Source organism: Ochotona curzoniae, unplaced genomic scaffold, assembly GCF_017591425.1.
Source record: "Ochotona curzoniae isolate NIBS_2020 unplaced genomic scaffold, NIBS_Ocur_1.0 contig_1274, whole genome shotgun sequence".
Lineage (NCBI taxonomy): Eukaryota > Metazoa > Chordata > Mammalia > Lagomorpha > Ochotonidae > Ochotona > Ochotona curzoniae.
Genome location: NW_024465023.1, coordinates 25,367,039 through 25,395,000, shown reverse-complemented (window position 1 = coordinate 25,395,000; position 27,962 = coordinate 25,367,039). Strand labels below are relative to the sequence as shown.

Genomic DNA, 27,962 nt, shown 5'->3' with positions numbered 1-27,962 from the left:
CTAGGCGCCTCAGCCATATGATCAGGTGCTGCCTGGAGCCCTTTGCACCCTGCGTTTCCTTCTACTAGACTTTGCAGGCACTGTGGGACTTAATGGGTCTGGGAAAAGCTTTGTTACATAACTTAAAGTATTTGAAAATGTCATGACAAGTGCATGTTTTTTCTCCTACCTGAAAATCACATTGACAACTTTTCTATTAGATGTAGAAAATAAAAAAGGCAAATTTACACATTTTTCTTATTAGTTACCTACAGAGTGTTTATGTTGTTTGTCAGTGAATATCAATTCAGCATTTTGCTGGTCGGTATTAGGGCTGGAGGTACCCTCAATGGCAGGAAGAAATCTACAAAAATTACTGGATTTCCTCAAACAAGAATCCCCAGGTTGCTCTTGGTTGGTATCCCTTTTTTCCATTCTACTCATAGTGGGCTTCAGTTTTGCATCTGTAAGATAGGTTAGAAATTTTTAGGACTGTGCTGACTTCGTTTTGCTGTCCTTTGATTAAATATGTATATATTTTACAACTAATGGAAGAACATGCTTGGATATTATTAGTATCTCGTCTGTAGGTGTTCACCAAGAACTTGACCTGTCTCCACGGTTTGTTTTCTGTGAATTAAAGGTTTGTATACAGAAAAAATGGCTTCTGTCCAGTTGTAACTAGTATTTTGCCCATAGTTACTTGTGATGGCATTAATAGCTGTTTGATATATTTTTTTTTTACGCCAAATGACCCTTTCCTTGAAAATGGTTATGATATGCTATGAACTAGTGTTTCTCTGATGAGTGCAATGTGTGTTTCTTTCAGGCCTCTTACATTTTTCTGGGTATTACTGTATGAGCACCTACTCCCCTCATTACTGTTTTCTAAGTGTAACCCTCCTTGATTGTCCCCTAGATGTCCTTAGGCTCCAAAAGGAGTGAATCTTCTTCGGTACAGCTCTATGAATCTTATCTGAGAGCTCTGTCAATCTTTCATGACAACACTTTTCCAAAAATCCAGTGGCACTTGGCAGCACAGAGGGGAGTGGTCTGGGACATCTCCCAAGGCTTAGGCCAGCTTCTTAGCAGCGAAACATGTACCTTGCTCCTGTTGGAATGACTGGGTCTGAAGGAGCTGTGTGCAAGCTGCTTGCTTGGCAAATGAGAACTGGTGACAGGATCTATACCCTCATACAGTTTTCTGTAGTTCCATTTCACCAATTTAACAATTGGGATACCCTAATACCAGTTTTTATTATTATTATTATTATTATTGCTTCAAATAAATAGACTCTCCAGCAGTGCATGGCAAAAAACAACACCAAGTTAATTATTTATTGGTCCTTTGGTATGTCAGCCAAAGAAAATGAAACAAGAAGGAATTTCATGCAATGCTCCAGATACCGTTTTGTTCTGTTGGATTTTAACTGTTGAAACTGTTTCCCTTCAAGACTCCTTCTGCTTAGGTATTGTTCGTAATGATTCCTGTGTGAATGTGTTAGCTGGAGTTTACATGTGCAGGGAATGTCCTTAATCTGTGTTAAGGCTGCATGGCATTAGGATACTTGTTAGTTGGTGGAGTATGAACTGAAACTTTACATTATGCCTGACAGTGTGGCCCAGTAGCAGAAGTTTCCTAAGAGTCACCTGCGACATATCAGAAGTTCAAATCCATAAACCCTGTGTCCAGAGATTCTAATTCAGAAAATGTGAGGTAGAGCTTCAGAAGTTACACTTTTTAGAAAGTGCCCCCAGATAATTCTGACATGCAGCCAAATTTGATAAGCCCTTTCCAGGGTACTCTGAACAGATCAACTGGATGATTTCTAAACAAAAGTGAATTGAGTAGAAGTTGTAATCCCCAGGAAACAATTGGGGTGCATGAATATTCTTACAGAATAGAAAAACTATAGAAAAAAATTTCCAGACATTTAAATTAATGTAACAATCATAAGATTCACGTCTTGTCTTACAAGGAAGGGTGAAATTCTCCTGATTTGCTGTTCAAGGGAGACCTGCTATAAAAATGGATTTAAAATAGTGGGAGCCAAAGGACAAACATACTTACTCAATTTGGACCCAGGCCAGAACACCAGTAGATGTTAGCATCAAAAGTCCTGTGGCAAATGACAGTCGTTACACACAGTTATATCCCCGAGAATGGAATCTAAGTGTCGTCTGTCAACAAGTGCCCTGTAACTGGGCTGTGAAGCCGTGACTGTGGGTTCTCCCTTCCCGGCAGTGCCTAGCAACGTTTCCTTCGCTGAGGTGGTTTCACCATTTCCACTCGGAAGCCCGTATTTTAGGGGTTATAACTGGATGGTGGTTTTAATTTTTGTTTGAAACTTAGCAATTTGACTTGGAAAAAAAAAAAACATGTTCACATTATTTGAAAGAGGTTTATTTATTTTTACAGTACGAAGTAGCTCTGTCAAAGCTTTTTCTGTGCTTTGCTTTCAAACGAAAGTTTACAGGCCATTAGTCCATAATGTGAATTAACCCCATTTGGTATTTTTCCCTTTCCTTTAAAATGGTAAAGGACTGTTATTCACTTTGGTGAAGTGTTTACTGCATATTCACTGTAACTACATAACATTTTAAAAATCGTATTTCTGTGGGGCTTTGGCATTATTATTGTAACTGCTCCAGAATGTACACAGATGACATAATGGATCGGGAGGAGGTTTTAGAGTAACATTGTGGCAATATATGAAGCAAAAACCTATTTCCAGGATTTCAGCACAAAATGGTCCCATTTGATGGCCGCATCCCATGGTGAGTTGGCCTGAGGGATAAGTGAACAGTTGGGGAAATCTAAATCAGTTGAAGTCTTCGCCCAACTTTCTAAGTGAAGTCAGCTTACAAGTGAAACCTTTTTTTTCCCCCTTAACTGAGCCCTTTTGTTGTTTATTCTGCCACAGTAAAAACGACACAAGTATTATCTTTATCTTGCCTTAAATGCTATCCCTCACCTGATAGGAGCCAAATGGACGATTGGCACTCCTGGCCCTGGAGGAGCTTAGTCTGTTGAGCAAAAAGCAGGCTAATGTTGCACGTGCTCACTGCCATCAGCAGTCCGCTCCGGTTTTATGAGAGCAAAGACTGGGAGCCACTGCCTTTTCGCTTCAGTGGGGTTTTTTTTGGTTTGTTTGTTCTTTCTTGATTTCTAGATGGAAAAAAAAAAAAAAACCTTGTGTTTCTATTCTCTCAGCATTTGCTTATTGCCCCTTGCCTCCGTCAGCTGTTAGCAGGATGTTGTGATGAGCTGCCCAGGGCCGCCATGACAGGGCACCGTAGGTAGGCGCAGCGACTTCAGCAGCAGCAACGCGTGTGCTCCCAGGGATCATTTCTTCCAGTGATTTCTGCTTGTCTTGCGCACGACCATGTTTCCCCCCCTGTGTCTTCACCTGAGCTTTTCAGACAGCTGTCTTACTAGGTTAGGACCCGCCCAGATGGCCTTGTTTGCTCAACTACTTCTTTGAAGACCCTGTTTCCAAATGTCACAGTTTATGGTACAGAATTGAACACTTCAGCCTGGCTACAATTGGAATTTTGGGGGGTGGGGAGCACATTTCAGCCCATGACACATGGTCTGCTTTGAGGAATCTGTCTGTAACCTCCTGGAGCACCTTGCACTTGGCTCTGCCAGAATTGCCCCACTAGGATTTAGGACTCTACTCAAGAAAGGAATTAGGGTTGAAGCATCTGGTTGTAGCATACATAGGCATTTCCATAGTGCCACCCAAAAATTCGGCTGTTCCTTTGCAAGGTACTTTTATACTGCACTGTGGACCATGGGCAGCAGCAGATTGTTCTGGCATATTGATGACAAAATTGGCATGTAAACAAAGTTCCCTGCCTTTCCATTCCCACAGCACCCTCTGCGTGCCAGTCTCATAGTTCTTACCTTAAATTGTTTCGCTTGGCTTTCTTTTCTACTAACTTCATTGAAGCAGAGGGTTGTGTCTGGGCTAGCTGTGCTTTGCCTGTTGTAGGTAACTCACTAAATATTTGTTAAATTAATTCTTAGTAAATAAAGCCACCATTGCAACGTCAAGGTTTTTTGGAGGAATCAGTCCTAGGAAACAGTTCTGTCCATGAATGGGGAGCAATATGAAATAGTTCTAGGACCTCTTGGAGTGCTTAGCTTGATTCATGTGCCATCAATTAAAGTTACTGAAGTTTCTTGGCATTGTAGATTTCACATCACTCACTTTAGCTCTTTGCCAATGATACTGAAGCAAAGTGACATGCCGTACAATGATTTGTACTTTGGCTAATGTCACATTAGAATTGAGTTGAAAGAATGTCAGGTCACTTGGCTAATGAGGAGCCAAGCTAACCATGCCTCACCTTCACTGCCATAAGGTCCTGGTCTCTGCTTACCATCAACAAAATAGGTACACTCAAGGAGCAGTAATAATTTTGTTACTCACAGGAAAATGACCTCCAAAAGAAAGATAATAGCTAGTACTGGAAAGTGAAGGAGTCTAAAAACATGGTGTGTATTTCTAAGCCACAAAACAAGAGTTTTATGGAATAAATTACATGATTTACTTTATATGGTAATTTGGAAATTTTTGAGGGTCTATCACCAGGTCCGTTTTCAATATGAAGGATTTCTAATGCATTTCCCAAACTGCTAAATCAAAAGCATGATGGTTTTAACATTGTTAGAAATACTTTAAAAAAAAAAAGTGGTAGACAGCTCCTGGCGTCCTAAACCAGCTGACTTCTTAGAAATTACTTGTTAAATCCTTGCAAGGTGTTCAAAAGTGGGCTTTTTATGCCCGCAGATTGGATTGTTTCGCTGAAACAGTCGTATTGAATTGTCAAGACTAGCTTCATCCCCATTGTTAATAAATAGCAAGAAAAACACACAAATCATTTACCTTTACCTGGGACACGTAAAAAGAATGAGACCTGCACTTCAGTACTTGTTTACTCTTCTTAAAATTATGCTTTTTTATAATTGTGAAAAACAGTTTCCTTTATGAAAATCAATTTAGAGATAAGCAGCTTGACATTTCATTTCCCTTTTCGTGTGTGTGTGTGTGTGTCTGTGTGTGTGTTTGTTTTTAACAAATATACAATGATCTGAGGCAGGTGTCTGGCGCAGCTTGCCATCCCCCTTCTTGCCAGTGTTGGTAACTAAAGTACTTAGGTCCCTGTGGCTTCATGGGAGTCTGGGATGAAGTTTCAGGATCCTGCTTCCTGGCTCAGGCCTGACCCAGCTCCTCCTGTTGCAGGCACTTGGAAGCAAACCCTAAGCATCTCCCTCTTTTTCTTGATTTCAAATAAATCTTAAACATGATTTGAAGTGGGTTTTCAGTCAAAACCCTGTTGCTTTGATTAAAGAAAATTTGATGGTGGGGAGCTGTGTGTTTATGATTAGAAAATAGTTGAAGTATGTAAAAATTTTTTTTGTTCAAAGAGAATTTTAGAATAGAAGAATGGCTCATAGAATCCTGAGCTTGTTGTTATTTATAACTGTTGCATAATTTTAATCTTTCATGGCATGAAGAAATGGGGTATGTGAAGAAATGGGGTATGTTAAGAAATGGGGTATGTTAAAATGGCATAACCGTTAGATTCTAATTTGCAGTGGAAAATTAGCCAGAAACACTACAGTATTTTTACAGTCCGTATCTTAGTGGATTATAAATAATTTTGCTTCCTCTGTTGTATGTGCTTGCTATTTATAAGCTCTAATAATGTTACTGCTTTGTAATAAAATGTTGCAAACATTAAATTTTTCGAAGAGGTGATTTTATTCAGTGTGAAACTATCGACCTTCTTACCAGCCACATAGAGCTCACGCGGGGGCTTAGCGCAGATGCGGAGTGTCAGGCCTGCCTGCCGCGCTGTCTGCAGGGCTGCCTAGGCAGCCTCCGCCACTCTGCCTTGTCACCAATTCATTCAATGATTAGGGCTGTCATTTTGGTAAAACCACAAGACGACAAACACGGAAAACACAAGAGAAGTTTCATCCCAAGTTTATGGTAAAATTCATCTGACAACTTGGTGTTTTGAAATACAGTTGTAGCATGGCCTGACAAGGGCTAGGCGGAGGGACAAAAGTTAGAACCTGTGAGTTCTTCCGTGCTGTTTCTTCTTAGCTAAAAGGAACAAGGGAGAAGTCAATTAGGGTTTCCAAAATAGCTTTCAACTTTTCAAGATTAATGCCTTGATCAATCAGTGGATTCTTCAACGACCTCATCGTGCTTACAGTGGCGAGACTGGCAGCAATTCAGAACTGGTCAACTATCAAAACCACTTGAACAAGACCCTCGGAGCATGCCCCACATGCTCAGTAAAAACGACACAAGTATTATCTTTATCTTGCCTTAAATGCTATCCCTCACCTGATAGGAGCCACATGCCCCACATGCTCCGAGGGTGGGTGGGAGACTGGGTGGGGCTTCTCCCGTAAAATCCCCTTTTGCCTCAGATACATGAAGGAAACACTATGGAAATAATAGTCTAACCCACTTTCCTGTAGCCACTGAACCTTTTTACCCTGTATAAAGATTGTCAAAAATATAATTTAAAAATGGAAAAAGAAAAAAAAAAGATTAATGGCTTGAAAAGGAAAGAACTAGAATGTATTTCTGTACCCACTTCATGTAAGGGTTACACTGTATGTGCCCAGAGTGGAGTTTCAGCTAACACTACTTTCCAGACCACACTGCAACATTAATTTAGCACATTTGCAAAATTTCAAGGCTTTTTTTTTTTAAAGACCAGAGAGCAAAGCCAACGGGGTCTGAGCCTGGAGACACAGACCAATCTTTTTTTTTTTAAAGATTTTATTTATTTATTGGGAAGTCAGATATACAGAGAGGAAGATCTTCCCTCTGATGATTCACTCCCCAGGCAGCCGCAACGGCTGGAGCTGAGCCAATCTGAAGCCAGGAGCCTCTTCCGGGTCTCCCGCGCGGGTGCAGGGTCCCAAAGCTTTGGGCCGTCCTCGACTGCTTTCCCAGGCCACAAGCAGGGAGCTGGATAGGAAGTGGAGCTGCTGGGATTAGAATTGGCGCCCATATGGGATCCTGGCGTGTTCGAGGTGAGGACTTTAGCCGCTAGGCCATGCCGCCGGGCCCTCAAGGCATTTTTTGATGGAAGCAAAATTATTCATTTGCTGCTCAGAAGTTTACTTTATGGCCCTGCGTGGTAGCGTAGTGGCTAAAGTCTTCAACTTGCACACACTGAGATCCCATATGGGTGCCAGTTCTAATCCCGGCTGCCCCGCTTCCCATCCAGCTCCCTGCTTGTGGCCTGGGAAAGCAGTTGAGGACAGCCCAAAGCCTTGGGACCCTGCACCTGTGTGGGAGACTTGGAAGAGGCCCCTGGCTCCTGACTTCAGATTGATTCAGCACTGGCCGTTGCGGCCGATTGGGAAGTGAACCAATGGATGGAAGATCTTCCTCTCTGTAAATCTGACTTTCCAATAACAATAAAATAAATCTTTTTAAAAACGAAATCTGCCTTGCTTTTTGTTGCTGACTTTGCATTTTTATGCAAAGGAGTGATGAAGTTGATGTTTCTCGTGGCAGCCTGAAACCCTCCATGTTGCTTTGCTTTACCTTGAATACTGAGAGTTTGGGTTTTGTTTCGTTTTTAGCCAGAAACAACTTTACAGTGTCACAGAAGAGAAGCTCCATTTTCCAGGAAATTGTCACCTTGGTTGCATTGCCCATACATGGATGTGAAAGTTTTCTTGTATCATCTTCAGGATGGCTGAAGTTGTGCATGACGCCTTTCATCATGCACAGGAGCAGATTTCTGGATTCTAATTGCACATCTTGTCCTCAAGCCTGCTTCTGTAAATATGCACTTACTGGGGCTCTTTTATACCACGGCACCTGAAGGTGTGCTAATATAGGAGCCAGATTATTAATTGTACGAAACACTTCCTGTTTCATCGTTCCGGTGGACAGTTCTTTCGCTCCTTTACGGTGGCAAGTACAGCAATACTAGAGTTATCAAGGTGATAATGTTTGGGTGGCTGGTCTTCATTTACAGCATGTAGTGTCATCATATGAGTAATGAGAGCAGGGGAAAATCCAAATTTTTTTCGTGTACATTTAAAAATGTATTTCTATTACCAATGAGGAAAAAATTAAATAACTTTAAGCAGTTAGACCATAATGTGAGCTAATCATTTTATTTGGAAGAAAAGTATTTTTAAACAGTTGAGCTAGTAAATTTATTTTAAAAATGCATTGTGCTTACACAGTAGATGGTTTTATTTCCATGATGTTTTTTACTACATAATTATACATCTTAATTACGTAATTACTATCATAATTATTATGTAATTGCATGTACTTCCACTAATTACAAAATCAGGAAGTGTAATTATCTAGTAAAAACTTTATGAAATTTCATGCACTAAAAATTACTTAAAAGGCTATTCCAGTGGTCTAGTGCAAGGCTTTCCGTAGTTAGTCATCTTAGTCATGACTGCAGTTTAGAAGTTGACGTCATTGGCCAGGATGAGAAGGACAACCACAGGTAGAATCACACTTGACTGAGTATTGTGGTATAAGTAAAATGGACTTTGGCCCTTGTGAGTTCAAGTCAAGGAACATCTTAATTTCTTTGTGATCCTGAAGTTGTGGCAAGAGTAGTGTCTTAGGTTTGAGATAATTGTCACAGAAGTTTCTTAGAAAGGGCACTTTTTGCTTAGGAAAAAACTGATTAGTAGAATTGATAATCCAAGCATTTAGGTTACAGAACAGCCAAGCCTTCCTTAACTGTATGATGTGAATGATTTATTCAGCTATCTCTGCTTGTAAAAGCAATAATTCTGAGTTTTCTGCTTCTGGAGTTGTTTTTTTTTTTCTGGTTTGTGTTTATATTTACTAACACAGGAGCAAACATATCAAAAGAGCATATTCTTTTTGTAATACTTGGTGTCATGTGCAGCTTTTGAGACATAAACATAAATGCACAAACATGTAACATCAGACCCTACATAAAGACAGAAGGTTTAATTCAATAAAGCTATGATGCTTTACCATTCAAAACGACATACAAATTGCACAGTGAAACAATAGTCATGACAGCAAATTAGATATGACATCTAAATTATACCACAAAGAGAAATCCCAGAACCATTTTTGGTCTATAGGAGTCTATTTTAGCCCAGGTTTAAAACCCAGGCTAAAGACTGCTTTATTGTCTAAGTAGGGTGATGTTGTAGAAAGCTAATTGGAGGTTGGTTGAATTAATTGCACATTAATTAGGAAGAAAGGCTTATAATATGACAGAGAAAGGAGTAGATCCTTCAAGTATTGTGATAGAATGTACTATGCATTTCAGGAGTGAATATTGAATATTGATGCTTATGTAACAAACATATAGTGTGTTACGGTCTAAGTAAAACACTTAGGCTTAAACACAGTTGTACCCAATTTTGGTCCTTTGCGTTAGAAATGTATTGAAATAGCCACTTAAAATACCTAACAGTTACTTTGACCAAATGAAACCTTGAATAATTAAAACCTTGCACCCTACAGTCTTAGGCGGCGTTCCCTTTTTTTTTCTTGCAACTTTCTAAAGAAGCACTCTGTCGTTTTATCATTTACTGGTTTTCTGACTTTTTTATTCCAGCTAGCATTTCTAGTCAATGGGAAGCTTTTGTGAAAAGCCAATGCACAATACAAAAATGCCAATCTCATTTACTTCAAGCAAATGAGAGAATTTCTAGTTCTCCAGAACTGCTTCATGCTCTCAGAGACGTTTGGGATTTAAGCAGGTGTAGTCTGACTCTGATGCATTGTCCTAGTAGTTCGGGATTATTTTTAAATTACATGTTCTTTTGCTCTTGGGTATGTTTTTTCATCTTCTTAGCCCAGAATTTAATGTCTTAACTCATGTCTTACTCACCTTAATTCTGTTGTGCTAACCTTGCTCGTGCTTTTGCAAGTGTTGATGTTCTTCCAGTGAAACAGCACAGCCTCACTTGTATCCTCTTAATTTTTGATTTTTGTTTTTTTGGTTGGTGTTGTTTTCTTCTTTCTCTTTAACCAATTGCTTGTGCCATACCAGAATAACTTCCAGTGTTAAAAAGTTATTTATTATCTCATGCTGTATTGTCAAATCAACATCATTCTAACCCTGTCATACAAAGCAAATCTACCACTAGCAGTCATTCCTGTGATGGTCAATGATTTATTCAGTTTCATATGCATTCTCATAGCTAACAGGATGGAAACTAGACAGATCCGTATCCTATCACTGTATTAAATTGAATCAGAATATTGATCGCCCTCTGTCTATAAAAAGGCTTTGGGAAACCTTTCTCTACTTAGTTTGTGCGCCTTAAAAAGTTATGCTCACACAAAAAAATAGGCTTGCTGGCTGATTTTAAATAGTTAACACTTGTTTTAAGAAATTATTGGCAAGGGCCTGGCACAGTAGCCTAGTGGCTGCGGTCCTCATCTTGCATATGCACAGATCCCAAATGGGCATGAGTTCTAATCCTGGCAGCTCCACTTCCGATCCTGCTCGCTGCTTGTGGTCTGGGAAAGCAGTTGAGGACGGCCCAAAGCTTTGGGACCCTGCACCTGTGTGGGAGACCTGAAAGAAGCTCCTGGCTCCAGGCTTTGTATTGGCTCAGCCCCGGCTGTTGTGGCCACTTGACAGGGAAACCAGTGGATGGAAGATATTTCTATCTCTCCTTCTCTCTGTAAATCTGACTTTCCAATAAAAATAAATCATTTTTTAAAATTATTGGCAAACCAAACGCAACAGTAGTGTTACAAAACCAGCTCTGTGTTGAAGTCTGATTTGCTCTATCCCATTTTGACGTGCTGTTTCCTCACCCAGCTCACTAAGCATGAATTTATGAGTCTCTGCACTGTGTGGCAGGTAAAGGACACGAGGAAGGCAGCAGAGGACTCGGCTCCTGCTCGGACAGGTGCTGATGCTCTGACTGCTACTTCCTGCATCCCCCCTCCATACCTATTTTTGATGGTTCTTTACTTTTTAATGGAGTATCCGTCGTTTTTACTTTGCCAGAATAGCCCCATTGGATACGAATAGGTGACATTTTTAAGAAAAGAGACAACTTGAAGGAGATGAAAGGTCTTAGCAAGGTAGCAGAGCCTGGGCATGTTAGAGTGCCATTTTAAGTGCTCTGGTGCTTCTGTAGTTTTTATAAATCAAAGAATCTCATTGGACAAATACATGATGATATTATAGCATATCTGTTTTGGACATTTAGTGCTTATCATGAGGCTGGTGTGTGAGAAAGCTTTCTACCCGGGACTGTGAGCCAGAAGGGCCATCTCTCCGTTCTCGTGTCTAGGCAGTGGTGGTACTTTGAGGGCAATTGATCCATCCTGCAGGATACATCTGTCAAAAGTGTATCAAAATGTTTTCCTATCTTAAAATTTTAATCAGAATCTAATAGTGTAAGTATTTTGTCATGAAAGTGTTACATACTGTGATATAGCCACTTCTCTTAAAACAGATGTCTTTAACTTTTTTTTTAAAAAAAAAGTGCAGTAAGACAAAACAAATTAGAAAGATGAATGACAGACTGAAATACTTTAATTTAGAAGATAAAAATAAAGTCCTATCAGCGTTATGACCCTAGAATGTAAAAATGTTCTACATAAAGCTTTAACTGATTTTGTTTGTTACTAACATTCTAGTAAAAGGATAAACACACACAGGATTCCTTGATGAAGTCAGTGAGTGTTCTACCAGAATAATTCCTGTTTTAGCGGCACACTGTATATTATCTTACTAAAGAGTCACCATCAGTGATGGGGGGTTAGTACCATCCAGGATAAAAGAGCCTGAACGTGTGAGTGTGCTTCCAGGAGACACTCCACATTGCAGCCTCTCGTCTCTGTTAGCAAAGGCCTCATCACTCTTAACAAATGTGCCCAAGTAAATTTATTAGTATGCCACAAAGAAATTTTCAAAATAATTAAGACTAAACTATACTTGTCAAAATAAATGAATGAAATACAGTTTTGAATCATCTTTCTTATTGCTCATTTGCATAATTCAGTTACTTACACAGGAGTCTTCCAGTCACTGGCGTGAATTAGCATGGCTTTGCTATTCCTTGTACAGGCAGGAATTATGCTACCATGTAATTAGCTATTCCAGACATGGACTAACGGGAAGTACCAAAGGGCACAGCAAAATCTAAAGACAAGGCAGGGAAATCTCAAGACAAGAGACAATCAAAGACACCCAACAAACTCAAGCTGGTAGACCACGGGGGATTTTGAATGAAGCCTCTTAATTTATTTTTAGAATGAGAAATCAGTAGTATGAGAGAAGTCTCAACAAGATTAGCTGAATAAGCCTACTTTAAAAAAAAAAGATCTCTATAGTGCATGGTGCGCCAGGTTAACCACTCCTGCTTGTGAGTCTGTATACAGCTCAACAAATAACCAGCAAAGCTTTTCATGAGTGTGTACTGGCTTTCCATTGAGGTTTGCGCTCTTTGAAGGAGGTCGTTTATACCAATGAGATCTGTCGGTGCAAATTGCTTTCCCTATATGTGAAGGGTCACTCCTTTCACAGCCTACTTGCTCATCTCTTTTATAGAGGTTTTTGGTTTTTTTGTTTTGTTTTGTTTTGTTTTTTTTACTGCCCCCCAAAGAAATTATGCGAATCATGCCCCCACCCCCAGCTAACTTAGTGGTCCCAATCTTTTCCCTTCAGCTCTGTGAAACTTTTCTGTTGATCTTTGGGAACAAAATAAGCTATTGGCAACAGTCTTCAGCTCAGAATCGGGGAAACATTTTGCCTCTCTTTCTCACCTTATTCTAAGGAACTATCTTTTTCATTGCAGCACAGTGTCCCTGTAGCGAGCTAGGCATGTGCGCAATTCTTGGAAGCATATCCTCACAGTGTTGTTTCTTCTTTGGCTCCAGAATCACTTAGCCTTTGAGGAGCTAGAGAAGCAAAAGGAAAAGGATCCATCCGAGGCTTGGCTATGAGATCGTAATTTGTAATCTCATTGTTGAAGTGGAGAAAAAGATCATCTTTGTCTTTAGCCTTGACTTTAAAGGAATCTAAGCTCAAGGATGTAAAATGCATGGGACATTCAATGAGGCAACATGTAAAATACCTGCAATAGTGCCTGGCCTATAGTGGGCATTACAGTAACAGTGATTACGTTTCATTAGTTCTGAGAATAACACCTTGTGCTTAACTGTTGTAGGACTTAGGGCTAGCATCCTGGAACTGATTGCAGCTGCCTTTCCTTTCTCGTGTTTTGTTCAGATTTGTATCCCCGGCATCTACTACAACAAGACGTGCAGTAAATGCACCGTTCATATTGTTCAAGCATGGCGTAATTCATACTCTCAAGGAACTTGAACTCGATCTTGAGGTTGGGCATGGTGGTGCAATGGAATAAGCTCCTGCTTGGGATGCCAACATCCCATATTGCAGTGCCTGTGATCAAATCTCCACTTTCGGGCTAGCTTCCCATAGCATACCTTGGAAGGCAGCACATGACGGGTTATATATGTAGTTCAGATCCTGCCACCCATGTGAGACTTGGATATAGAAAGAAGAGACTGGGTGGCATCTAGGAAACAATTTAAAAAGACTGTAGAAAGGAAAAAAAAAGTCAAACGCAAGAATTACTTCCTAGCTAAAGGAAGCAGTGTGGGTGCTGTGTGAGCTAATAGAACATCAGAGATAGAGGGAAGCAAATAGGCTAGGGGGAAAGCAAGAGGAAACTTTTCTGGTAGTGAGCAAAGTGGAGATGAAATAAATGCATTTCAACAAAATTGGCTATCAAATGCATTTTATTTTCCCCCATTAACTTATATCATAAAGAGGGAAAGGGCTGCCAGGGAAGGTGAGGGCTCCTAGAGGAGACGGGGTGGGTGACTGTAGCACCATTGGGTGCTCAGCCAAATGAGATGTTTGAAAGCTACCACAGGTTGGGTTTCTGGGCCCTTTCCCACCTCCAGTTTAAGGCCCATGAACTTCTGCAGTTCATGGAGTCACTTGTCCTGACTAAGTGATCTGGAACAGACCGGATGTCCCTGGGTGCCATGGATATCAAATGGGCTTACCTGGGGCAGCCCGGGAGAAGTGACTTGGCTGCAGCCTTTTTCCGGTTTTGCAGTCCTGGTCCTAGGAAGCAGATCACCCATCCCATTGTGCCTTCCAGGGGGAGAATGGAACCCTAGCAGTACTTCTGGATTAGATCCCTCATCAGCCCCTGGACAGACCCAGATGCCACTGGAGCCACAGCCCTCTGGGCTCACATGGTTTCCCCTGCCTGGATCATCACCCTCTGCCCACTGGTATTCCAATCACACCTTGAGACTTCCTAGCCAGAAATAATTTCTTTGTCTTTTAAACTCCTACAGTTCTCAGGCACTGTCCTAATTGCACTATTATAACTCTCAGGGTATGCTCCATGCATGAGAAAGGCCTACTAAATGGTGTATGAAATCCATGTTTTATGTGTTTATTTTCATTTTTGTTAGATCCGCTCCTGTTATATTCTCCAAATGGCCACAACATCTAAGGGTATGCCAGGCATAAGCCAGGATCCAGGAACCCCAGGTCTGCCGTGTAGGTGGTGGGGACCCAGCTGTCATTTATTGCCTTCCAGAGTGCATCTCAGGAGAAAGCTGGATCATGAGTAGAGTAGTAAGACTGGCTAAGCCTCCGCCTGGGATGCTAGCATTCCATATAGGTGCTAGTTCGTATCCCAGCTGCTCCACTTCCCATCCAACTCCTTGCTTGTGGTCTGGGAGAGCAGTTGTGGATGGCCCAAAGCCTTATAACCCTGTGCCTACCTGGGAGACCTGGCAGAACTCCTGGCTCCTGACTCTGTATCAGTTCAGCTCCGGCCATTGCAGCCACTTGAGGAGTGAATGAGTTGCTCTAACTTGAAGCATGCACTGGTAGGGGATGCAGATGTCCTAGGAGATAACTTGCCACTGCACCCTGTCCTCTCCAGTTGTCCTAATTTGTGACTAAATCATTGGGTTGTGATATCATGGATCTGTAGAATATTATGTTTGAATGTCTTTGTTCAGATCTTTAGGGTTTTTCAAAATACACATTTTCGATAAATTTTTTGAATGTCTGTTAGCAAAATGAGTTTTTCTTATTTGAGAGACACAGAAATGGCAAAGCAGAGCTTCCCTTTGCTGGTTCATTTTCCAAATATCCACGATGCCCAGGGCTGGAGCCCTCTGAAACTGGGAGGCCGCAACTCTGTCCAGGTCTCATGTGGGGGTGGCAGACACCCCACCATTTCAGCCATCGCTTGCTGCCTTGCAGGTGCACATGACCAGAGAGCTGGAATCTGTAGTGGGGCCTGGATTCAAACCCACATGCTGTATTATGGGATGCAAGTATCTTAGCCCTTAGAGCAACAGTTGCTCCTGACATCGGTAAACTTTGAAAGTTCACAATGTGGTGAAGACTACTCCTGCCCATCCCTACTTGTTGCTTGCCTCGCGGAGTCTGTGTATGCATCGTGACCACAGCATCTGGAGTCTGTAAGCAGAGTGCTAGCATCTGGCTGCTTGGCTTACAGGCTTGCCCAGTGACACCCAGTGCTAGCTGTCTAAGGATTTTGCTCTCAGAATTTCTCCCAGCATTCCCAATTTATTATTTAATTGGCTGGCTCTCGCTCTCTCTCTCTCTCTCTCTCTCGCTCTCTCTCTCTCTCTCTCTTTCTCTCTCTCAGCTCCTGAGAGGCCTGCAGATAGGACTCTGCCTGCCCCACACAGCCCTCAAGGGCTGAGCTTACAAACACATCCACACACACTCATAGCAAGCTAGGTTTGCAAGCTAGGTTTACTGTTCCCAGGCTGCGCCAGGGGAAGAAAATGGGCAGCTCAGGAGCAATCTGGGGATACCTGTGTCTTGGGCATAGCCTGCAAGATGACATAGTCTCAGAGAGAATTCATTGTACAATGTAATTGTAGGAAACTGAACAAGTTAAAAAGCTATTCCTGGTCTGCTGCTGACTCATTTTGTGGCATGGGTAACCAATATTACTCTTTGATTTAGCTGCCTTATTTGTTTGAGAAAGAAAAATAATGTGTGATTAAAACGCAGTCTGAGGTCGCGGCACAGTAGCCTAGTGGCTAGAATCCTCGCCTTGCACATGCTGGGATCTTATATGAACATTGATTCTAATCCTGGCAGCCCCACTTCCTATCCAGCCCCTGCTTATGGTCTGGGAAAAGCAGTGGAGAATGGCCCAAAGCCTTGGGACCCTGCATTTGCATGGGAGACCCAGAAGAGGCTCCTGGCTTCGGATCAGCTCAGCTCCGGCCATTGTGGCTGCTCGAGGAGTGAATCTACTGACGGAAGATCATCCTGTCTTTCCTCTCTATGTAATAAAAATGCAATAAATCTACAAATAAGCCGTCTGAAATTCCTTTGAAAGGAATTCTGTAGTCTGTTAAGTGCGAGGTATTGTTGTTCATTATTTAATTGTATGCCATGTAGGCACAGATTTACATTGATGAGTTACAAAAGTACTTCCATCTCAGTTTCAGAGCATCGATATAGCAGTTCAACATCTCTTTAACCCCAGTTAAATGATATATCCAAAGTAGATCTCATTAATAAAATACACTTCTCAAATTAAACTTTTCTTTACTACTGGTTTTTTGTTTTGTTTCTCCCCAGAAAAGTGATTAACTATTAAATAAGAGCTTTAATTACTGCCAATCTGCTCTTGAAAGTAACAGTGTTTCTCTTGAATAGTTTGAGTTGTGTGGGGTTTGCAGTACACGGTGGGGCTGTGATGTGATTATGAAGTGTACCAGGTTAGTGATAAATAAAGCATATATTTGTATTGGAAATAATATTTGAATTATCAACTGAATGAGAACACCTCAAATGCTGGTGACTTTGGTAGCTTTTAAATTTGACTGATTCATCAATACTAACTTCTATATAAAATACTATTATTTTGCCCCAGGTTTCCAGTAACTCCAATGGCATGACAGTGAAAAAAATATATAGTCTTTTCTTATAGTAAAACCTGGGCAAAAATTATATAAGAATAATAATTTTTTTAAAGATTTATTTATTTATTGGAAAGTCAGATATACAGAGAGGAGGAGAGACAGAGAGGAAGATCTTCCATCTGATGATTCACTGCCCAAGTGAGCGCAAGAGCACAACGGCTGATGCTATGCCGATCCGAAGCCAGGATCCAGGAACTTCTTCTGGGTCTCCCACATGGGTGCAGGGTCCCAAGGCTTTGGGCCGTCCTCGACTGCTTTCCCAGACCACAAGCAGGGAGCTGGATGGGAAGCTGGGCTGCTGGGATTAGAACCGGTGCCCATATGGGATCCCAGCGCGTTCAAGGCGAGGACTTTAGCTACTAGGCCATGCTGCTAGGCCTAAGAATAATAATTTTTAAGTGTTCATGTTTTCATAACTCTAGAAATAACTTTACTATTTGGAACTGGCAACTTGTGTAAAGTAGGTAGCATTATGGCCTTGGTTTCTCTTGGAGGTCCCGTGTGTCCATTTGTTTGTGAAGAGTTCCCCAAGGTGTGAGCTTGGGAAGAAGGGTGTGGAACTGCTACGTGGTTTTCGAAACCAGAGGTCACTGAGTGGCAGCCACAGGGCATGTATGGCCTCTAACTATCTCTTCACTTTAGCTAAAGATTACTTAAAATTTTAATTAGCTGCTATTTCTTAAATTTCGATGATCCTATAAAAGCCAAATAGCTGACCTGCTTTCTTTTTGAAAAAAGAAATGAAGTGGCACCTAGACAGTTTAGACAAAATCTGAGTTCTCCGTTAGGCTATGGCTCCACTGCAGCCCACTTCACTAGTGTCTGTTAGTCGTGTGGCTACTGTAGGCATTTGTTTGCTAAAAATATCTGAAGGCTTGTTTCTTCTGCTACCAAAAACGAAAGGAAAGGAAACATGAAGAAGCCATACAGCTTGGAGTATAAACCAGTAAAAGATGTTCAGCTAGCATTGCTACTGCAAAGAGGTAAAATGATACGAAGGTGCTTGCTAAATAAGCATCTGGGCATTTTGTGTGATTTGAACTTTATCATGCAAATCATAGGAAAATGTAAATTTCAACTAACCTTTTTCTGGCATATTTATGTAGTTTTCCAAAGCAGCGTTGGGTGCCCTTGGCGTGGCAAGGAGAAAGCCAGCTGTTAGGCTCGTTGACCTGGTCAAGTTCACCACTGCCTAGTGAAGCCAACGCCTCAGCAGCTCATCTCTGAGTGTGCCGTCAGTGTTCTGCAGTGGGCCGGATGCTTCTGGCTGCACATGAGGCGCGCCATGGAGGAACTGCGTTTCCAAATATGTGCACTTGTAGGCCGTTTGGATGAAGTACTCATTGTGACTTGTGCTTGCCTCATTGAGCAGCACAGGCCTTCAGAGTTCTTGTCTGCACGGTCTCTGGATTTAGCCATCTTGTCGTTTTGTTTCAAATAACTTTTGTTTCAGATTGTATTTAACTTTACTAAACAGAAACTGTAAAGTAATACACAGAGGTCCCGTATTTCCTATACCCAGCTTTCCCTATTATTAACATATTAGTGTGGTATATTTGTCACAATTGACAAACTGTACACAGCTCCCCCTGTTATTAAAATGTCAAAATGGTCGTCAGCATTAGTGAGCCATGCCCCGTTTCCCCTATTACATTTTTCCCTCTTTTTTTTCCCTTTGGTAATATTAACAGTCTTAATCATTGATTGAGAAAGGTATAAAGCAAAGCTTTACAAGCTAGTCACAACAGTACAGACAGACTTTTTGTTTGTTGTTCTTTGTCTTTTAAATTATAATTCCCACGTATAAAGGAGACCATGTAGTATCTGTGTCTGGATCCACCTCGTTTCCTTCAACATGATGTGTGTCCATTTTGCTGCAGATGGGAGAATTGCGTTCTTTTTTATAGCTGAGTAGCAGTCCATTATGTGTGTGTCGGCCCTGTTTTCTTTATGCATTCATCTGATGGTGGACGTGTTGGTTGCTTCCACGTGGGGGCCACTGTGAGCAGTGCTGCTGTAAACGTGGGGTACGGGTGTCTGTTACCTAGGGTTGCTAGAGCATACGGCAGGTCTACTGTAGATTGTGTGTGGTTTTGTTTGTCTTTGGAAATCTCCCATTTTCCAGGGTCCCTGCACTCTTACATTGCCACCAACCGTGAACAAGCATTCCCCTTTAGCTACGTCCTCAGGAGCATTTATTCCTCTCCAGGTTTTGGATTTCGGCCATTCTGACAGGGGTGAGGTGACAGTTGGTCATGGTTTTCATTTGCACATCTCTGCTAACTAGTAATAAGCAGTTTTCCATGTATTTCTTAGCCATTTGTATTTCTTCTTTTCTGTTGGAGTCCTTTGCCCATTTCTCAGCAGTATTATTTGTTTTTTGTTGCTGAGTTTTTTTCAAATCACTTATATATTCTGGATGATAATCCTTTGTTAGATTGATTGACTCTGTTTTATCCGAACTCCCTCTATAAGTCATGTTGGGATTTTATCTAGTTACTTCTCCAACTGGCAAGTAGCATCCCGTCATGTGTTTAAGATATGTTGTATTCAACTAAGAGTTCAACACATGTTGCATATTTTGTGTTTTTGTACAGTTATCTCTCAAGAAAGGGGGGCTTTGTTTAAAAAAAAAAAGCGAAGCCGAGGGTCCCATTGATGGGTTCTTACAGACAGACACGCATGAGATTACAAGTAGACAGGAGCAGCATCGTTAGAATTGTTTGGACATCAGAAACATTTTGGTGACCAGCATTGTTCTTTCTGTGGTCTGACATACTAGTGCTTATTACAGAATCATAGGAAAAGTTAGCATTTTCTTATGATATGCCGGATGGCTTTGAACAAGGGTGACTTTGAGAAAGGTGGCCATTAACTAACCTGTGCCAGCTAACATTTATCTTTAAAAGGAAATTGAGTCAACACACATCCTGATTTCCAAGATGTTAAAATGTGGGGAAAGGAACTCATCTTAACATTGCGGATATATGATTCGCCAGTGAGCTTCATCTCCATTTGGTCAGCTTATAAGCGGGAGCACCACTGAGACGCGGTGTACACTGCTTTGCCCTGAGTTTATGAAACTCTTCATCTGCCCAACCAGGATCTTTCCCACTCCCTCCCCTTCCCTTCCTTGCTGCCTTACCTGATTATAATTAGTTAACAGTAAGAAGTTCTGATACTTAGGAATAAGTTCAAGTTTGACATTGACAATACTTTCATCGCTGGAGCAGCTTTCTTTAAACACCTCCTCATAGCTGCACAAGAGGGTGTTTTATTATTACAGATAGTACTGGGGCTCCCTTAGTCACCTTCTAGCACACAGACAACTCTGCAGCACTCCTTTTTAGAATACCACATGCTGTAATTCAAATTATCACATTAGCTATCCAATCGCACCATTTGTTTTTAAATACTGGTGTGTTTACCTGAAAATTTTCCCCCTTTTCATCTTTCTGCCTCCACTTCACCAGTACGTCGTCGCTGCAATGACAGGTTTATTTATGTACTGTAATAACCTCACTTTCTGGTATTTTAAAAACATGTTCCAATGTCTCCATAATGTTCTTGAACATCTCCCCCCCCATGGCATCCTCTTAAATCTGATCTTTATTCAGACTTTGAACTGCTCAAACATTGCTCGGTTCCTGCATTGGAATTTTTAGTACTTCCCTTCTTTCAGACTTAGCAGGCTTCCTGAAGACTTACTAGCCCTCATAAGGAGTTGAGTTGGATTCTGCAAAAGTAGGAGGGCTGCTTGCTCAGAGTCCGGTGCCTCACAGCCACGCCTTCCAGCGCTGTGGGAGACGTTTCCATCTAGACGCCATTCTGAGTTTACACTTGCATCCAGAACTCTCACAAGAATAAATTAACATTTATTTTATAGTCAGTGAGCCCTGAGTGCTTTGGTAAACTTGTTGCTTTGAGCCATATAAAATAACTGATAGCCATTTTCAACCTGCAAAGCGTAGCAACCTCCAAATGCCTGAGCTGAACTTAGAGCCTCACACCAGTGCGGTTTCTGTAACAATCCGCTTTCTCCACTTGAGCAGTTGTCCCTGAGCCTTTCCAAATTAGTACTTTTACTCAAGCAACCTTCTGTTTGCTTTTGTATTTCTAGTTAATAACATTTTTTCTAGGGCCATCCTTCTCTGCTAAATTCCCCAAATCTTTTTATCCTCAAAATAACTAACACAAAGCAGGCTACTCACATAGTGCCTCGGTGATGCAAGCAGTGCTTTGGCTTCAAGCGTTAGACCTGTTTGAGATTTGCATTATCCTAAAAGGAGAGTAGCGTGGAACACGTTACAGCCCAATGGAAAGAGCAGAAGGGAGAAGAGATTGTTTTTTGTTCGACACTGTTAGAAGCCATGCTATGTGGTGTATTTGTCATGACATGATTTGGCTAAAGCAGCTCTGTAGAATGAAGTAAATATCCTTTGTTATATTCACCTTTTGTTCAGCTGAGAATCAATTAATAACCTCCTGCTGTGCTTGAATGGTTTATTGTCGTTGGATCTTTGCTTCAAGAATAAAATGGAGTACATATGTTAGATTTTATGATTAGAAGTCAACAAGTCTATGGGTGGCCTGAAACTGTAGAAATCATACTGTTTTTACTTCTGTCCTTTTGTATCTCCTAATTTAAATTTTGTTCATTTGAATTTATCCATGGTTTTGTTACTAAGTTGCCATTTATATTTAAAGAGGATTTGTCAATAGTTGATAGGACAGATAAATTAAAAGAAGTTTTTTTAAATCAAGGGTTTATTATTCTTGGAAAGTCAGATATACAGAGAGGAGGAGAGACAAGGAAGATCTTCCATCTGCTGATTTATTTCCTAAGTAGCTGCATTGGCCGGAGCTGAGCCGATCCAAAGCTTGGAGCCTCTTCCAGATCTCCCACACGGGTGCAGGGTCCCAAGGCTTTGGGCTGTCCTCGATTGATTTCCCTGGCCACAAGCAGGAAGCTGGTTGAGAATCGGGGCCGCTGGGATTAGGACTGGCATCCATGTGAGTTCCTGGCAAGTGCAAGGCTAGGACTTTGGCCACTAGCCTACTGTGTTGGGCCCAAAACAGAAATTTTAAATCCCTCATTACTAAACTGTGGCAAACCTAATCTTCACAGCAATCTGCTAAATTGATGCTGTTACCCGGTTTTACAGATATGAAGCAGGTCGACTGAAGGTATCCTCTAAAATATAGTACAGACCCAAATCTGAAACTTGCAGCCAGCCTTCCTCTTTGGCATACTTCCTAGCTGTTTACATCAAATCTTTCAACATCTTTATAAGTGTCTCGCAAGTATCAGTTTCCTCCCATGCACCAGGAAGAGCTGAGGGATCTTCCTGTGGCACACTACAGAAGCAGAGGGAACAAAATCGTGGCAGACAAGCAACAACCCCTCCGTAGCCTGGGAAATGGAGAGGGCTTGGTGGAAGCAGGTGGCTGGTGTTTGAGGAAATACCTGGATGGCAAGAGGAAACCCTAGCCGAGGAGGAATCTGGCATGGCTGGAGGCTAGCTGGGAGGCTGTCCTTTCTGGGAGAGGGTGTTGCAGAGAGGCTGGGAGAGAGCTTGAGGAAACTGCGCGTTCTCTGCACAAGGGGAGCAAGCTCTTTGTGTCTTTTAAGCAGCCTGAGGAAATGATCTGATTGAATGCTTACAGAAGATCACTGATCGCTGTCTCCATTTGCCCAGGGACACCCTTTGGGAACCCTTCTACCCAGTGTCACACTCCTGGAGCCACCCCATGTGTCCCCTTTGGGAACAGTACACCGAAGCTTTGTGGAAACTGCTAAAGCCTAATTGTATATTAATTACAGTCTGAAAAGCATGATGACTTTAAAAGATAAAGGGTAACAACTGATGTTTATGATTTTTTAAAAAAATATTACAGAGAGGAGGAGAGACAGAGAGAAAGATTTTCTACCCGATGATTCACTCCCCAAGTAGCCATGACAGCCAGAGCTGAGCCAATCCAAAGCCAGGAGCCAGAAGTCTCTTCCTGTTCTCCCATACAGGTACAGGGTCCCAAGGCTTTGAGCCATCCTCTACTGCTTTCCCAGGCCACAAGCAGAGAGCTGGATGGGAAGTGGGACTGCTGGGACAGGAACCGATACCCTTATGGGATCCTGGCGCGAGCAAGGCGAGTACTGTAGCCACTAGGCTACCTTTGCTAAGCAGCTGTTAGAAGACCCTGAGGATATAAGAACTGTGTGACAAGTGACTAAATTTGTAAATTCTGTTGCTCTAACTTGTAGGAGTTGCAGAGTAGTATTCACAGAGACCCTAGCCAGATACTAAAGCAGCAAGGCTAGGGCACCTGCCGTGCTGGCTCCACAGGCCCTGGGGGTAGCTTCATTTTCTTTCTCTTTTAGCATATTTGAAACAAGTTTCTGGCTTTTAAAATTTTTTTCCTCTAAAATGTTGTCTCCTTTAAACTTTTGATTACAAGGATTGAATTTATTAATGAGGAAAGAATTGTGTTTGGGTATCTTTTAAAGATTTATTTTTGTTGGGAAGGCAGATCCGATTTATGGAGAAGGACAGATAGAGAGGAAGATCTCCCGTCTGCTGGCTCACTTTCCAGTGGCTGCGAAGGCCTGAGCTGAGCAGATCTGAACTCGGGAGCCAGGATCTTTGTGGTCTCCCACTGCTTTCCCACGCCCCAAGCAGGGAAATGGAAGGGAAGTGGAGAAGCCGGGGTGTGAACCAGTGCCCACATAGGATCCCAGCACATGCAAGATGAGGACCCAGTCAGTGAGTCATCATGCTGGGCCCTTGGGTTGGTTGGTTTTTTTAATTGCTCCTTTTAAAAAATATATTATGAACTTCTTTCTGGTGGTAGTAGAAAACATTAATTCCTTTAAAAACCTGCCTGTGTTGCTAAATCCACATTTGCTTTTCCGTGTTTTTGTGAACAACTGATCAAATTAGATTCGTCACTCTTGGCTTGTGGTGATTTGAAATTGAAATGGAATATATTAAAGCAGCCAACCACACTGATTACATTGCAAGCCTCATTTAATTTCATACATTCACACATTACAGTGAAAGACTTTTTTTTAATGCGTGATTGTGACTGTACCTTGAGCAACTCCAAAGGTCATCTGTAATGGGTGCATAATTTGTTAGTGTTGGATATCTGATTTATGGTAGGTGTTTCTCAGCCTGATTTGTACTACTGGCAAATATGGTAAGCATCGAAAGTCAAATCTGTAAGAAATTCAGCTTGTCACATTTGGTCAGATTGCCTTGGTCTCCATTGGGCAGTAGACCACAGTAAATCACAGAATAGCTGTCATGCTTCAATCAAGAAGGTGCCAGTGCAGAACCCTTGTACTACAGGGGTTAAATGAGCTATTCCTCTGAGGAGGACAGACTGGCCCACGTGAAGGTTATAGAAGTATTACCTACTCAGCTTCCAGCACTTGCTCCTAACTACTTGAGCGTAGTCCCCCAAACACCGTAAGTCTCACAGTGCTGTGGCAGTGAGGACATTTCTGAACTTGTCCTCTCTGTCTCTGTTTCTCTCTCTCCTTTCAGTAGCGGAGAATTCTAGCGACTTTATTTCCTCTGTGCCTTCTCCGTGCGGGGCCCAGCAGGGTGGCCCGTGCCATTAGGGCAGGATTACAGACACGCAGTTTGCTGTCAGGAAGGGGACAGTCAGACCCAATCATTGGTCCCACAGCGCAGCGTTGACAATGTGGAATAGCGTTCACTCCATCAGGAGCCCAGGCCGCGCCAGGCAAGCCCCCTTTGCTCCTGAGGGGATCGCCCAGCAGGGGTTGAGCTGTGAGCTCCCGGAAGGCCATCAGGGCTTCGATGACTGCTGGGCTGCTTGGTTGGACAGGACAGAGCAGAGCTGCCTTGTCCTTTGCTTCGGCCGCTACGGAGCTTCATTTTGATCTGCTCCTACTTGGTGTTTAGGAGTCCTTCAGAGGTATGTTGAGGTTTTACTCAACCAATTTGTTATTTCTCAGGTTTCAATATCTGTAGATACCTAAAATCTTTCTGAACTTTTATCATTGCAACCTCTGAATTGGAAAAATAAAGCAAAAATTCTACCTAACCCTTCTCATACTGTCATTGGAAGACTTGCTTTGAATTTTTTTTTTAAGATTTATTTATTTTTATTGGAAAGTCAGATACACAGAGAGGAGGAGAGACAGAGAGGAAGATCTTCTGTCCAATGATTCACTCCCCAAGTGACTGCATCAGCTGAAGCTGCCCCAATCCAAAATCAGGAGCCAGGGGCCGCTTTCAAGTCTCCCACACAGGTGCAGGGTCCCAAGGCTTTGGGCCATCCTCAGCTGCTTTCCCAGGGCACAAGCAGGGAGCTGGATGGGAAGCATAGCTGTCAGGATTAGAACCGGCGCCCATATGGGATCCAGGTGAATGCAAGGCAAGGACTTTAGCTGCTAGGCGACCGTACCGAGCCTGTAATAATTTTTCTTTGTAACCCAGGCTTTTCTAGGAAGTGAACTCCATTGTTAGGAGCAAAATCGACTTTATAGACAAAATATAGGGAAACAAATGGAAGAGTTGAAAAAGAACATTCCCAAGCTGTGTTCTGTGTCGTTCCGGTGTCAATCATATTTCTAGAGCGAGTAAAGATTTTCTGACCCAGGAAGTTCAGAAAATACTTTCCTCTGTATCACCATCTCTTTTTATTTCCAACATGTGTTAGCACTTTTAAATCTCCAAAATATTCTGCCATAGTCAATTTCACTTTCTTTTAAACCAGTATATCGTAGTCGTGAGATGTAGTTTGAGAAATATTTAAGCAGAACTTTGGCAACTGTTCACCCTTTTTATCTATGATTAATAGAGAATTCTGAGAAATTCAAGCTTCCACTGTATGATGAACAAACTTAAACAGGATTTATTGAATACCTGTTATGTGCTTAGCAACTATGAGCGACAGAGAATTAAGTGTAAATGTAACCCTGACTGAGCACAGTCAATGAAGCGGTAAGCCCACTGTCACCTGGACAGGTGCCTTGCATGGCTGCCCCCCTGCACAAGCAGCCAGTTGACTCTGGAGTCAGAAGTCTGGTTGCTTGGAAATGGCCATAAAAGGCCCAGAAATAAGGAAGAAACAAGAGAAAGAAGAATATTAGCCATGAAAGAAGGAAAAGAGGAGAGCAGCCATGAACTGGAATTAGTACTGGTAAGGTTGCAGATAAGGCAGGTAAGTGGTAAGGAAGAAACTTGGCTGCAGTGAGGGAGCCAGGACATAAAGTATCTTCACCTTGACCTTGGGACTCGGGACCACCAGCATAGCACACTGAAAACCTTTAGCTGGAGTGGTTCAACGTTTTAATGGTATGTCCTGGTCACCTAATGTGAGAATCACAAATTCAGATGCCTACAGGGAGTAGGAAAGAAGTAACAACCCAAAATATAAGAAAAGTAGCTGGGGCCATGGTCAGAGCACACACTCTTTTCGTATAGAGTGTAAGTCATTGTTTGGCCAAAACATTCCAATTCTTCAGAGTGAAAAATATGCATAGTCCTATGAAAATTTCTGATGTCTGAATCCTGACTCATGTTTTTGTTTTGTTTAATAAGCTAAGGAATACTAGGTGAGGACAAAAGTCTGTTTTTACATTTGCTGATGAGAGTAAATTGGTCTAAGAAATATTGCAAAATTTAGTAAAGTTGAAAGTGTACAAGCATTCTTGCATATGGATTCTTGCACAGCAGTTTAGAAAAAAAGACAACAGAAGATGCATGAAAACGTTAGCAGACACTTGGCTCGGAAGCAGTGTGTGCTTTGGTAGTTGGCGGGGCATTCTCCGTTGGTGATCTCATGTGCACCACACATACCAAGAGCCCCCCACCTGATACTGGCCTAACTTGGGGGCTCACAGACCTAACCACCTCTTGCATGGTTTCACTTGGGTGTCTTCCACACACTCGCAGTCAAGCGTCAAGCTGCAGCTGCCATACCCCTCTTTGCCAGCTCTTCCCATTTGGTGGTCTTAAGAGGAACACACCAAATGATTTTGCAGACCAGACATTTCACCACCCCTGAATTTAAAAAAAAAAAAAACACTGAAATTTACCTTTTTGTATTGTGGCATAGCACATTATGCCACCATATGGGTAGCAGTCCAAGTCTCAGCCATTCTAATTCAGATCCATTTCTCTGCTAATGTACCTGGGAGAACTGCTCTAGTGGAAGACAGTCCAAGGGCTTGGACTCCTGTACCCACGTGGGAGAGCTGAATGGAACTTCTGGTTCCTGGCTTCCGCCTGGTCCAGCCCTGTCTGTGGTGGCCATTTGGAGAGTAAAGCAATCAATAGAAGATTTCTCTTTCTCTCTCCCTCCCTCTCTCCCCATAACTCTGCCTTTCAGATAAATAGATCTTTTAAGAGAAATCACTGTTCCTGTTTGGGGCTATTTTTATGTGGCTGCTAGAAATTTTAATATTGGTTTTATAGGCTTAAATTGTATTTCTGTTGGACTATGCTGTTTTTTATGAAATGTGTCCCCATTGATTTACTCTCCACACTTACTTTAGAATGATCTTGCTGCAAAACAACCTCTTTGAGAGCTAAAAAATCTTCTGTAGTCCTTTGAAAGAAATTCAAGTTCAGTCTGGCACATCATATCTTCCCCCAGAGATTTCTCAGTTTCAAAAAGCTTTGAAACACTGTGCTGTCCAGAGTGTCCTGCTGTCCGGAGTGTCCAGCTCGATCCAGCTGGTAGGTTGCCTGCTTTCAACCCTTGTTCTAATGATCATCCATTGTCTTGGTGTGACATTTCTCCCTTAAACTTGAATAACGTTAGGTAGTTGATATACTATACACAACCTGAAGCAGAGTTGCACATACTGGAAAAATTTATCACTTTACTTTTGTGTGAAATGAGAAATTCCATTCAAGCTCTTGGACTGTGCCCCTCTTATTGGTAGATGTGTGTGTGAACCCAACTAGCAGACTGAAGTAGCTGTGAAGAGTTCACTTTCCG

At 41.9% G+C, this 27,962-nt stretch overlaps 1 protein-coding gene across 3 annotated transcripts in view; it reads left to right on the top strand.

Moving 5' to 3' along the window:
- The window catches only part of POLA1 (DNA polymerase alpha 1, catalytic subunit), a 288,880-nt gene that overhangs the window by 226,098 nt on the left and 34,820 nt on the right, over positions 1-27,962 (top strand). The window lies entirely within an intron of this gene.